Raw genomic sequence first — 13,287 nt, forward strand, 5'->3', positions numbered from 1 at the left:
GCTTTGCATGCAGAAGGCCCCAGGTTCAGTCCTGGTTTCTCCAGGTAGGGCTGGGAAAAAAAACCTGCTTGAAACCCTGGAGAGTCTTTGCTGCCAGTCAGTGTTGAGAATACTGGGCTAGATAGACCAAGGGTCTGACTGTGAGCTTTTTCTATTCGAGGCTGTTAATCTGCTGTATCTCCTTTCAATTTGTTCACAGAACTGAGATCTGAGCACTACGCGAAGAGCGTTTCCTTTCCTGCTTTTCTGCTACATAACCTCTAGGTGGCACTGTGGTGTAGCGGAATAGCGCAATTACACAAATGGAAGAAGCATTTTCTTTCACTTTCAGAAATAACACCGCATTTTCTTTACTCTAAAAAAACCTCACCAAAAATTCTGATTGCAAACAGAAGAGAAACCGGAGGGTCGTGACATCGTCTAAAGAACCTGTAAGCAACTGTGAGTAGCGAATGACGAGCGCACAACAAATGCCTCATATAGAAAAGTTCTCAGTATAAGGCAACTTCCAGTGTTCCCCTATCTTGTGGCAATGAAAATACAGTCAGTGGCCACTCACTTAGATGGCAACGCTCTAAAAAACAACCCAAGTGACAAAGGCCCAAGCTGATGGAAACAAGTGCTTTCTTATCTCTGCATATGGCAGATTTCTAATACAATGGCCAACATCAAACCTAGTGGTCACCATCTTTAGAATAAAAATGTGGAAAGTTTTCTGAAGTTAGTGAAGATAAGTTCGTTGCCCCAGTCACTGCCCAAATCAGATTATGTATTGAACACCGAGGTTTACATAGGTGTACTTCAAATATGCTTTTAATACTTCTTGAATGGGTTGGGGTGTGTGTGTGTGTGTGTGTGTGTTTTAAAGGCATTCTTCCCTCCCTCTGGGGTGCATCAGATCTTTCCTAATGTGCAATAATTGAGATAATTGGCTGATGTGGTTCCTAATTAGGATGGGAGGATCAACTAACCTTTCAGTGACAAACCTCATTTATAGATGTCAAGGCCATTTGGCATCAGAACCGCTTTTACACGGGGGGTTGGCCTGTTTCATATCTACACTGTGCATGGGCATTCTGCCACTGCTGCTGCTGTAAACAGACAAATGTAACAACATTCAGAACTCCACTTAACGTTAGGACTGTAAACTAACGAAATGTGAGTTTGGGTTGTTTAGTCATCTGTCTTTTAATTAATTGATGAATTAAAGTGCTTAGGGAGATATCAAAGGAAGTGTAAGCTAACTTGCCATTTGTTAAGCTACCATGCATTGCTGTCAGTGAAAGCCATCATTTTATTTTCTTGTTATTATAGTAACCCACCTGGACCTAAAGAGCTTCAGAACAAACAAGTGTACTTTTAAATGGCCTCAGCCACTTAAAAAACTAACACTTTAGTTAAGTAATCTACCAATTAAAACTTGCAGCCCTACTTGATGCAAAAAATAAAAATAAAAGTGCAAACCTAGGAGAGATAGAGGCTTGGAGAGCCAGGGGTTCATCACACGGAGCTTTTATCCTGCTATTGAGATGGCTCTCTCTCAGAAGTTTACGGGCTCTTTAGATGACCTCCTGCCATTTCCTCCAGCCTATCTCGTGTTTTCTCCAAATGCAAAAAATGTGGTATTTTTTCCAACCCACGGAACAGGAGCGCCACGACCTCCCCGTGAAATTCTCCAATAGTGGAAGAAACCTCTGTGTCTGCCTGCTGCGGGCGTCTATTTTCAGTTGTTGGGGGCACAGTCAGGATGAGATTTGACAGGAGCGAGGGCAAGAATCACCTGCTGATCACGTCTCCTGCCTCTGCATTTCTCAACTGGAGGGAGAAGAGGGTAAAATGCCTCCCTGCAACAATGGGAGACACATCTGATCCCCCACCCCACCAAGCTCAGAAGCAACGTCCTCTGTTGTTTCAGAGCACCCAGTTCAATGGGGTTTACTCCTGAGTAAGTGTGCTGAGGGTTGCAGACTTACAGGCTGATCCTATCTACTCAGAAGTAAGTCCCATTGAGTTCAATGCGGCTTACTCCCACATAAGTGTGCCAAGGGTGCAGACTTACAGCACAATCTTACATTTCATGTCTACTCAGAAGTAAGTCAGAGGTTTCCTGGGGGCTGCGAGTAAACAGTACAGCAGAAGTTAAGCTACGAAAACAAGACTCCCCCCCCCCTTTGCACACATGCCAGGGAGGGAGGAAGGCACTCCCTCAGTTCAAACCGCGTGGCTGCTTTGTAAAGAAGCCCTTCCTAATCCTGCAAAGAAACCGAAAACAGGAAGCTCTGGAAAGGATGTGGGTTTTTGCTTGGTTTTTGCTTAATGTAGAAACACCCCCATTTTAAAAACCTGCCCAGCTTTATCAGTACAGCCTGTTATCTCCAAGAGATCTATACTGATCTCCTTGTTGTTGTTTATTCATTCAGTCGCTTCCGACTTTTCGTGACTTCATGGACCAGCCCACGCCAGAGCTTCCTGTTGGCCATCGCCACCCCCAGCTCCCCCAAGGTCGAGTCCGTCACCTCCTAGAGTCTCCTAGAGGCTTAGAAATGCACCTTGGTGGGACAGTCCCAGCTGAGTGAGCACCTGCGGAATTCACCAGCAGTGCAACTGCTGTCCATCCAGAGGAAGGTGAGCAAGACATCCAAAAAAGAGCCCGCACCAAACGTAAGCTATTCAAAGAAACAACCTCACTATGAAAATATTATTTGCACGTGTCGTGGTGATGTCCAGATATCTACATTTTCTGGAGACAACTTAAAAGAGCTATAAACAGAATACCTGGATATGATTTAACCCATGGTCTGAGAACATACATACATCTGCAATTTTTATAAGTACTTGGTTTAAAAAAACAATTTAAATTTTTAAAAATTCTGCCTAATTAATTAGGGCACATTAGGGAAATAATGATCTATCTATTTAAGTCGGATTGTTACTGAACGCGGAAAGGCTACACAACAGGGGGATTGTGGGTTTTTTCTTTAATGTAAAGGCAGTCCTCATTTCCGGATCTTTTTGAGATGGAATAACCAGGAAATACCTCTGGATGTGTCCTGGAGGCTGACGACGTCACGAAAAGGACCCACAAACATCCGTGAATAAGCAATCTCAATAGCAGGATAAAAGCTCCGTGTGAAGAAGGTCTATATATTTTAAGCCACATACTGGCAACCCCTTAATATCAGTGCGCCTCTGAGTCAGCTCCAATCAGGCCCATGATCTACAATGGGCGAACAGAAAGGATTCCACCTATTCCTATGAACGTGAGTTCCAGGAAGTAATTCACTACAACTGACAGAACACAGAGGAGATGCTTAAGATGTTTTGCTTCTTGTTTCCCTCCAAGCCTCAAGTGTTTTGACATACTGCATACATACACTGGAAAAAAGAACTCATAATATTGAACCAAATTTATGAAGTCATACATGCCTTTCAGTAAGATGCTGATGTCTCCATCTCTCCAGCTGGGGACATACAAACAGAGCAAACTTCCCTCAGGTCTGATCTAGTGTCTTTACATCACCAAGCATTTGAGCTAAGAATTCAGCCTGAACTAGCACAAGGCCACTGATTTTTTTTCTAGTCTGCACGTAAACTGGAGAATATTTTGCGAAATATTTTGTTGGTCCTGTAGTCTCACCCCTTCTCCTTTGGCCACACCCATTTTAGTCTGCCCATCCCGTCTTTGGCCACGCCCTGTCTTTAAAAGAACAGATACGCAATGAACATCATAGATATGAATTGTGAACTCTGGTGCTGTGTTATGATGGTTATGTAGGCAAAACAGGGCTACTAAAAAAACAAGAGGGGTATCAGCATTTTCAGGGGAACCCCAAGGTTTGCAGAAGTAGAACACAAATGTTTAGGGGGAACAACAGAGGGGGCAAATAACCACACACACACACCCTCAAACAGCCCAGTCTGGACTGAGCAGGCTCAGTGGCACAGGATGCTGAATATCTGTTGTGGAGGGAAACAGAAAACTGGGGTGGGGGGTTACTAGTCCAGGCTACTAGTCCTGATGGCTATACGCTACCTCCAGTATCAGAGGCAGGATGCCTATGTACCCCAGTTGCTGGGGAACATGGGTGGGAGGGTGCTGTCACGCTCATGCCGTGCTTGTGGGTTCCTGGTCGACAGCTGGTTGCCCGCTGTGTGAACAGAATGCTGGACTGGATGGACCTTCAGTCTGACTTTTCCAGCATGACTTTTCTTATGTTCTTATGAATGGAGTTTCTTGGAAAAAGGCATGACTGGCTGGAATCCTGAACAGAAACTCTGCACAGCATGACACGTTGTTGCAGATCCTACATGTATTATATAATACAGAAATCTCTCTCCCATCAGGCCTTAGCTAGGGCCAGGCTGCAGGGAGTCACGTTCTGAGACCTGGAGGGGGTGGGCAGCACTTTTTAAATCGAATACTAATCACATACACTGCAGTTAAGCCATCATTTAAAACAAAGAAAGCAATGGAATGTATTTGAAAATGATTCCAATTGAACAAAACAATATGAAATTGTCTTTAGAATTGTGTATAGTACAGGGGAATAACTATGCATCAGAGGTGACCCCCAGCATTAATTCATATGCAGTCTTTTAACCCCTTCATGTCATTTTGTATTCCTTCAACCACAAATGTCCTGGAGGTACAAATGTTTTTTTAAAAAATGAATAAGTAATTAATTGGTTAATGTGGTGCCCCCTTATCTTAACTGCTTAAGTAGCTCTTGAGACATTAAATGAGAATTTTGACTCTGTGATGATCATTTAGACACAAACCCACCCCAATATTACAGGTATGAATACTTTAATTTCCGTCTCATTTGCTTTAATTGGGGTCTAATCAACCCCAATGCCTTTTTAGTGAACCCATCAATTAAAAACAACAATCCACCATTTTGAAGAACAGGAAGAGGAGTTGAAATGGCACAGAACAATTTGTTGAATGATTTGTAGGAGATCATACATGGCATGAAATGGGAAAGTTAATAACAGCAGCAGCCGCAGGAAGGATGAAAAAATACAATAAAAGGGAGAAATATGACATTTGGGCGACGCCCATTACACACAGGTGACCCTGAATGTGCTTCATGGACCATATGCAAGATCACTGCAAAAGGGAAAAAGATGAACATCAGTTCTCCCTCCCTGTCCCGTCCCCACCCCGCAACCTTGCAGTCCATTTTGGCACGTCTCAAGACACATCATTATGGGTAGTAAATTGTGTTTAAACGTATACAGTGTCATGGATATTCCCCTGTCAGTGAAGGGGCAGCTGAATAGAGCAGGTGGTCCCTTTTCATCTGCAGTTTGTTCTGGGAATATTGGGGGTCCCTTCCTTCCTTACTGGGAGAGGAGATGGAAAGGCTGTGAGGATCATATTTGGGATTACAAGAGCCCAAAGGAGGTTGGAGCTTCACTATAGGCTCCCCTGTCTGTTAGTTTATTGCACCATTTCAAACGGATGAGCTCTTTGCCATTGCTGTTCTAGCAAAGCATTGCTCCTGATGTGCAAACATATATGCAGTAACAATGCCGTTGTTGTTTATTAAAGTTGACGTGTAAGGATCTTCTGAGACTGTGGGGGTGGGTGGGTGGGAAGCGATTCCTCCCGTATTTTAGCACAAGGGGCCTGCTCTGGCAGTTGCCTCAAATGCAAAACCTAATGATGCAGTGACATTTTAATGAGTGTCTAATAGACAATACAAGGCGAGAGCATGGAAATGTTCTTCCTTCCGCCCCCGTCGGGTTACATTTCACCCATTGTCACGTTGGGAGACCCGCTGTCAATTTAATTTGGCAGCTAAATTTACGGCTGCCATTTGCCTTCCAGATCTATAATTTATTTGTGTCACAGGCCATTCATTAAATTCTCTTCCAGAGCCATCTTTGTCTTCATCTCTGCCCCCGCTACGGCTCCCGTTTGCCAGCACCTTAGCAGCTCCCATGTATTGTTTTCTTCCGACCCCGCAACAGTCTTCTGCCACTCCACGACAGTCAGTCAATAAACACAGGGGGATACTTTGGGTCCCATTATTGGTTCGCTGATTTGGATGGATGATTGAGCGGCCCTGGCTCCATCTGTACATATGTTACTCTCCTTTGTCTTCGAGACACTTTTGGAAAGATGGATGAGATCCATCTGCAGAGGGAAAGGATGGCCTTAGGGGATTCAGGTAAATAAAAGAAAGAACTGCTGTAGAGGGACGGTTTCTGGAAAGCCCAGCGTTTGTAGGGAAAGTGGAAGGAAACCCTAGACCAAATTGCGGACCCACATATAGAACGGCACCTTGCCTCCAACACTGAGCATATCGATTTTAGGAACGGATATTCAAAAGAGAAAGGTTGATCTCTTTGGATTCCATTCCCCACAAGTAAACAACAGTCCTGAAGAATGGGGACAAAGCATCGAAGTGCCAACCCTTTGAAGGGAACCAGACACCATGCCAGTGAAGCAGAGTTCCAGAACTTCAGGCCCGGGGCCCAAATCTGGCTCTCCTGGGTTCTAAGTACAGCCCTCTGGGTTTCGCCAGAGACCATGTCCCCTTTCCCGGGCCCCACCCTTTTCCCCCCCAACCACCGATCATTTGGTGGTTTCCCGGCTTCTTGTGCAGTTTTTTCTCCACTCTAAAAGGTCACAGCCTCTCCTAAGGCTGAGGTACTGGCAGGAAGAGCTCTAAGCTGAAATAGGGGGGTATTTTTGGCCCTGTCTGTCAGGATCTGCTCTACCTGGGAAACTCTGCAGTGCCACCTGGTGGCCAGGTAAAGAAGACAGCCTGGTCCACACTGCAGTATTTGCAGGATTAGGCCCTCACCCTGCAGGTGCTCGCAGGACCTCTAATGCAGAGGAGCTGGGAGCCTCAGGAATCCCTATAAAGAGCGTCCTCTTCCCTCCAAGTTTTGCCCCAGTAACAGGAGTCTTTGTGGTGGCAGCATTGTGCTCCAGTCGCTCGTTCCTGACCTTTGCCACACCTTGCTGGATCTCAGCCTCTGCCTGTTTGGACTCTGCTTTTGCCTCTGGCCCGGACATGCCTTGTTCATGTCTGTCCCTTGCCCAGGGAACCTCAGCTCTCCGCCCGCCTCCATCACTCCTGGGCCTGGTGTTCTAGCCAAGGGTGCCTGCCATTCACACCCCGGACCTGACACTGTCCCCTTTGCCTTCGGGCCTGCCCACCGCTGGAATGCAGCCCCTGAGAGCTTCTCTGGCATGGAATCCAGCCCTCGGGCTGAAGGAGGTTGAACGCTCCTGCCATAAAGAACTGTGGGTATATTGGGGGCTCAAAAGCCAGATTCCGGAGCCTCCATGCTGCTGGGGAAGTTCATCTCCTTACTGCTACCGTTAGGATTGCAGCTAAGCTCCACGAGAGCAGGAAATTCCGAAGGGGGCAGCAGATGATATCAGCATCCCAGTTAATAAATAAGTCCCAGGGCTGCGCCCCAGAGACCCTGTGCTCCGCTGTGCCACTGGCTGACTCTGAAGGTCATCAAGCACCAGGAAGCATCTCGGAAAGTTGTTGCTCTGTTGGTCCAAAGAAAGGAGAGGACTGTAACACCATGGCTTGTTGCATGAGGATTTGGCTGCGGCTCGATGAGTTCAAATCTCCCCCTCTAACACGGACCAAGGCCTGATTTGCACAAGTTCCCACCTCTGGCTGCTGACTTCATTACCGCCTGTTCCTGTTAATTGCTCTGTTCTTCCCAGCCATCATCTCCATCATCTCAGCAAATCTTCTGACTTTCAGGAGACGTCCTGTTTAATTAATGGAGGTCTCACAGTCACAGGGCTTTTAACGTTCTGCATGGGCAGGGATGAGCGTTAGCCGGCCCAGTGAAAAGCTCTTTAATTACGGCCAACAAGGACCATCGTTAGTCATGGAATCATGATTCCATAATCAGATGCCAGGGATTGGATGCTTGAATGATATTTCATTCAAGCAACCTCCCTGTTCGTGAAATTAATTTCCCTGCCTTCCCTTCTGTATCTTTTTTGTCTGTCTGTCTGTCTGTCTGTCTCTGTTTAGAACCTGGATGAAAACATCTTTGTTCAAGAAGCATTTGTGGCCTGAAGATGATCTGTTAGACCCTGCTGGTCTTTCTTAATTTGGACTGGTCTTGATTCATGTGGTTCATATGGTTGTTTTTGCTTCTACTTCATTTTAAACGTGTGTGTGCGTAATATATATTTTAATTCTTTGTTAGCTACATTGAAGATCCATTTTTGGACTGTAAGCCAGATACAAATTTTAAAATAAGTAGGAGTGCTTCTTATGATGATAAGTTGCGTGAAAGCATCATTGTCCCGTGCTAGTTTAACAGCCAGAATTTGCAAGCTGCTTAGGGGCCACATTTTCCAAAGGTCTTTGTTTCCTTGTACATAGTTGTACAGGTCATGGACGCGAGTGCAGTGCAGGAGTTAAGACCATTTGCCTAGGACTGAAAAGACCCAGATTCAACTTCCCGACTCACGAAGCTGTCCAGGTGACTTTAGAGCAGTCACTACCTCTCAGCCTAACCTACCACACAGGGTTGTTGTTGTGATGATAACAATGGGATGGGGGGACCACCTCCTTGAGCTCCCGGGAGGAATGGCAGGATATAAATGTAAAATAACTCTAATATATGTCTTGTGTCACTTTTTGAAAAAATAGCTAAAATGAATTTTGGGGGAAATTGGTAACCATTGATACAGAAATCAATACAGACGATTCTGAAAAATTGTTTATTCATTTATGTCAACCAATTTGCACTGAAATTATTATTAATACAGTCAATGGACATTATAAAGACATAGGGGTTCCTTTTGCTATTCTGTTTATCAATGACTGGTTGAAAACTATTCTCTGTGATTATGGAACATAATTCATAGCATCAATCCTTTGATGATGATGATGATAATGGAAAATTAATAAAGACATGACATTTGAAATGCATGCTTATCCTTCTAACAGTAGATGTAGTTTAGCCAAAAACATTCCTAACCCAATTCCCCAGCTCAGTCCAGGTTCTCCATTCCTTATGTCTCCTTCCCCTGGCACATGCCATGTTGTTTGGCTGCAATTGCTTTAAACCAGAATAAGTAATAAACAAGAGCTTCGGCTATTGGGCGGTATAGAAATTAAATAAATAAATAAACAAGAGCTCCGCTTGCTGACATCTAAAGAACTGATCATACAAAGCACTTCAATGCACTTTGTTGTTGTTGTTGTTGTTCAGTCGTTCAGTCGTGTCCGACTCTTCGTGACCCCATGGACCATAGCACACCAGGCCTTCCTGTCCTGCGCTCTCTCCCGGAGCGTGCTCAAGTTCATATTCATTGCATCCGTGATGCTATCTAGCCATCTCATCCTCTGCCGTCCCCTTCTCCTTTTGCCTTCAGTCTTTCCCAGCATCAGGGTCTTTTCCAGGGAGTTTTCTCTTCGCATTAGGTGGCCAAAATATTGGAGCTTCAGCTTCATTATCTGTCCTTCCAATGAGCACTCAGGCTTGATTTCCTTTAGGATGGACTGATTTGACCTCCTTGCAGTCCAGGGGACTCGTAAGAGTCTTCTCCAGCACCACAGTTCGAAAGCATCAATTCTTCGGCGCTCAGCCTTCCTTATAGTCCAGCTCTCACAGCCATACATTACTACTGGGAAAACCATAGCTTTGATTAGACGGACCTTTGTTGGCAAGGTGATGTCTCTGCTTCTTACTATGCTGTCTAGGTTGGCCATAGCTTTCCTCCCAAGGAGCAAGCGTCTTTTAATTTCATGGCTACAGTCACCATCTGCGGTGATCTTGGAGCCCAAGAAAGTAAAATCTGTCACTGCTTCCAGTTCTTCCCCTTCTATATGCCAGGAAGTGATAGGGCCAGATGACATGATCTTAGTTTTTTTAATGTTGAGTTTCAAACCAGCTTTTGCACTCTCCTCTTTCACCCTCAACAAGAGGCTCTTGAGATCCTCTTCGCTTTCTGCCATTAGGGTGGTATCGTCTGCATATCGGAGGTTGTTGATAATTCTCCCAGCAATCTTAATTCCGACCTCTGATTCATCCAACCCGGCATTTCTCATGATGTACTCTGCATATAAGTTAAATAAGCAGGGTGACAATATGCAGCCTTGTCGTACTCCTTTCCCAATTTTGAACCGATCGGTTGTTCCATCTCTGGTTCTGACTGTTGCTTCTTGACCCTCGTACAGGTTTCTCAGGAGACAGGTAAGGTGGTCTGGTACTCCCATCACTTTAAGAATTTGCCACAGTTTGTTGTGATCCACACAATCAAAGGCTTTAGCGTAGTCAATGAAGCAGAGATAGACGTTTTTCTGGAATTCTCTTGCTTTCTCCATGATGCAGCGAATGTTGGCGATTTGATCTCTAGTTCCTCTGCCTCTTCTAAACCCAGCTTGTTCTTCCGGTAGTTCTCGGTTCGCATACTGCTGAAGCCTAGCTTGTAGGATTTTGAGCATCACCTTGCTGGCATGTGAAATGAGCGCAATTGTGCGGTAGTTTGAACACTCTTTGGCATTGCCCTTCTTTGGAATTGGAATGTAAACTGACCTTTTCCAGTCTTGTGGCCACTGTTGAGTGTTCCAGATTTGTTGGCATATTGAATGCAGCACTTTAACAGCATCATCTTTTAGGATTTTAAATAGCTCGGCTGGAATACTGTCATCTCCGCTAGCTTTGTTGTTACTAATGCTTCCTAAGGCCCACTTGACTTCACTCTCTAGGATGTCCGGCTCAAGTTCAGTGACCGCACTATCATGGCTATCAGGGACATTCAGATCTTTCCTGTATAGTTCTTCTGTGTATTCTTGCCACCTATTCTTAATTTCATCTGCTTCTGTTAGGTCCCTGCCTTCTTTGTCCTTTATCATGCCTGTCTTTGCACAAAACGTTCCCTTGAGATCTCCAATTTTCTTGAAGAGATCTCTAGTCTTTCCCATTCTGTTGTTTTCCTCGATTTCTTTGCATTGTTCATTTAAGAAGGCCTTCTTGTCTCTCCTTGCTATTCTCTGGAACTCTGCATTCAGTTGGGTATATCTTCCCCTTTCTCCCTTGCTTTTCGCTTCCCTTCTTTCGTGAGCTACTTGTAAAGCCTCATCAGACAGCCACTTTGCTTTCTTGCATTTCTTTTTCTTTGGGATGGATTTCGTTGCTGCCTCCTGAACAATGTTACGGACCTCCGTCCATAGTTCCTCAGGCACTCTGTCTATCAGGTCTAATCCCTGAAATCTATTCCTCACCTCCACTGTATATTCATCAGGGATATGATTTAGGTCATACCTGAACGGTTTAGTGGTTTTCCCGACGTTCTTCAATTTAAGCCGAAATTTTGCAAGAAGCAGCTCATGATCTGAGCCACAGTCAGCTCCAGGTCTTGTTTTGACTGACTGTATGGAGCTTCTCCATCTTTGGCTGCAAAGGACATAATCAATCTGATTTCGATATTGACCATCTGGTGACGTCCATGTGTAGAGTCGCCTCTTGTGCTGTTGGAAAAGAGTGTTTGCTATGATCAGCATGTTCTCTTGGCAAAACTCTATTAGCTTTTGTCCTGCTTCATTTTGTACACCAAGGCCATGCCTGCCTGTTATCCCGGTGATTTCTTGACTTCCTACTTTAGCATTCCAATCCCCTATGATGAAGAGGACATCTTTTTTTGGTGTTAGTTCTAGAAGGTGTTTGAGGTCTTCATAGAACCAATCAACCTCAGCTTCTTCGGCCTCAGTGGTTGGGGCATAGACTTGAATTACTGTGATGTTGAATGGTTTGCCTTGGATTCGTACTGAGATCATTCTATCATTTTTAAGATTGTACCCCAGTACTGCTTTTCCCACCCTTTTGTTGACTATGAGTGCTACTCCATTTCTTCTAAGGGATTCTTGCCCACAATAGTAGATATGATGATCACCTGAATTAAATTCGCCCATGCCTGTCCATTTTAGTTCGCTGATTCCCAAGATGTCGATGTTCAATCTTGCCATCTCATGTTTGACCACCTCCAGCTTACCTTGATTCATTGATCTGACATTCCAGGTTCCTAAACAATATTGTTCTTTACAGCATCGGATTTTCTTTTCACCACCAGACGCATCCACAGCTGAGTGTCCTTTCGGGTTTGGCCCAGCCGCTTCACTCTTTCTGGCGCTACTTGGAAATACCCTCTGCTCTTCCCCAGTAGCATATTGGACACCTTCCGACCTGAGGGGCTCATCTTCCGGCGTCATCTCTTTTAGCCTTGTGATACGTTCCATGGGGTTTTCTTGGCAAGAATACTGGAGTGGGTTGCCATTTCCTTCTCCAGTGGACCACATTTTGTCAGAACTCTCTGCCATGACCTGTCCGTCTTGGGTGGCCCTGCACAGCATAGCTTATGGCTTCACTGAGTTACGCAAGCCCCTTCGCCACAACAAGGCAGTGATCCATGAAGGGGTCAATGCACTTTAGTGATGTTCAATTTGGGTGAAACACTGAATCCAAATCCCCAAAGCATGAGCTCCTAACTACACTGGCTGGATGGGGAAGTATTGTTTCTTTGTTCCCCCCTTTTTAAAGTGTCACTGGACGTGTGCTTCAGCCCAGGAAAGGGGAGCTGCACAGCTTCTGAAAAAGTAAAATTGCACAGAGCATGTGACTGACATGAATCCATCTGATAGATCATTCACAAAATCAAGAATGCAGAGGAAAGAATCCTTGGTGTTCCTGCCACTGTTGTTTATTCGCTCAGTCGCTTCCGACTCTTCATGACTTCATGGACCAGCCCGCGCCAGAGCTCCCTGTCGGCCATCGCCACCCCCAGCTCCCCCAAGGTCGAGTCCGTCACCTCCAGAATATCATCCATCCATCTTGCCCTTGGTCGGCCCCTCTTCCTTTTGCCTTCCACTTTCCCTAGCATCAGCACCTTCTCCAGGGTATCCTGTCTTCTCATGATGTGGCCAAACTACTTCAGTTTTGCCTTTAATATCATTCCCTCAAGTGAGCAGTCTGGCTTTCTTTCCTGGAGGATGGACTGGTTTGATCTTCTTGCAGTCCAAGGCACTCTCAGAATTTTCCTCCAGCACCACAGTTCAAAAGCATCTATCTTCCTTCGCTCAGCCTTCCTTATGGTCCAGCTCTCGCAGCCATAGGTTACTACGGGGAATACCATTGCTTGAACTATGCGGACCTTTGTTGTCAGTGTGATGTCTCTGCTCTTAACTATTTTATCAAGATTTGTCATTGCTCTACTCCCAGGAAGTAAATGTCTTCTGATTTCCTGGCTGCAGTCAGCATCTGCAGTAATCTTTGCGCCTAGAAAGACAG

The sequence above is a fragment of the Heloderma suspectum genome, chromosome 11 (genome assembly GCF_057233095.1).
Source record: "Heloderma suspectum isolate Gila_16-S chromosome 11, 16-S_ref, whole genome shotgun sequence".
NCBI classification, from domain to species: domain Eukaryota; kingdom Metazoa; phylum Chordata; class Lepidosauria; order Squamata; family Helodermatidae; genus Heloderma; species Heloderma suspectum.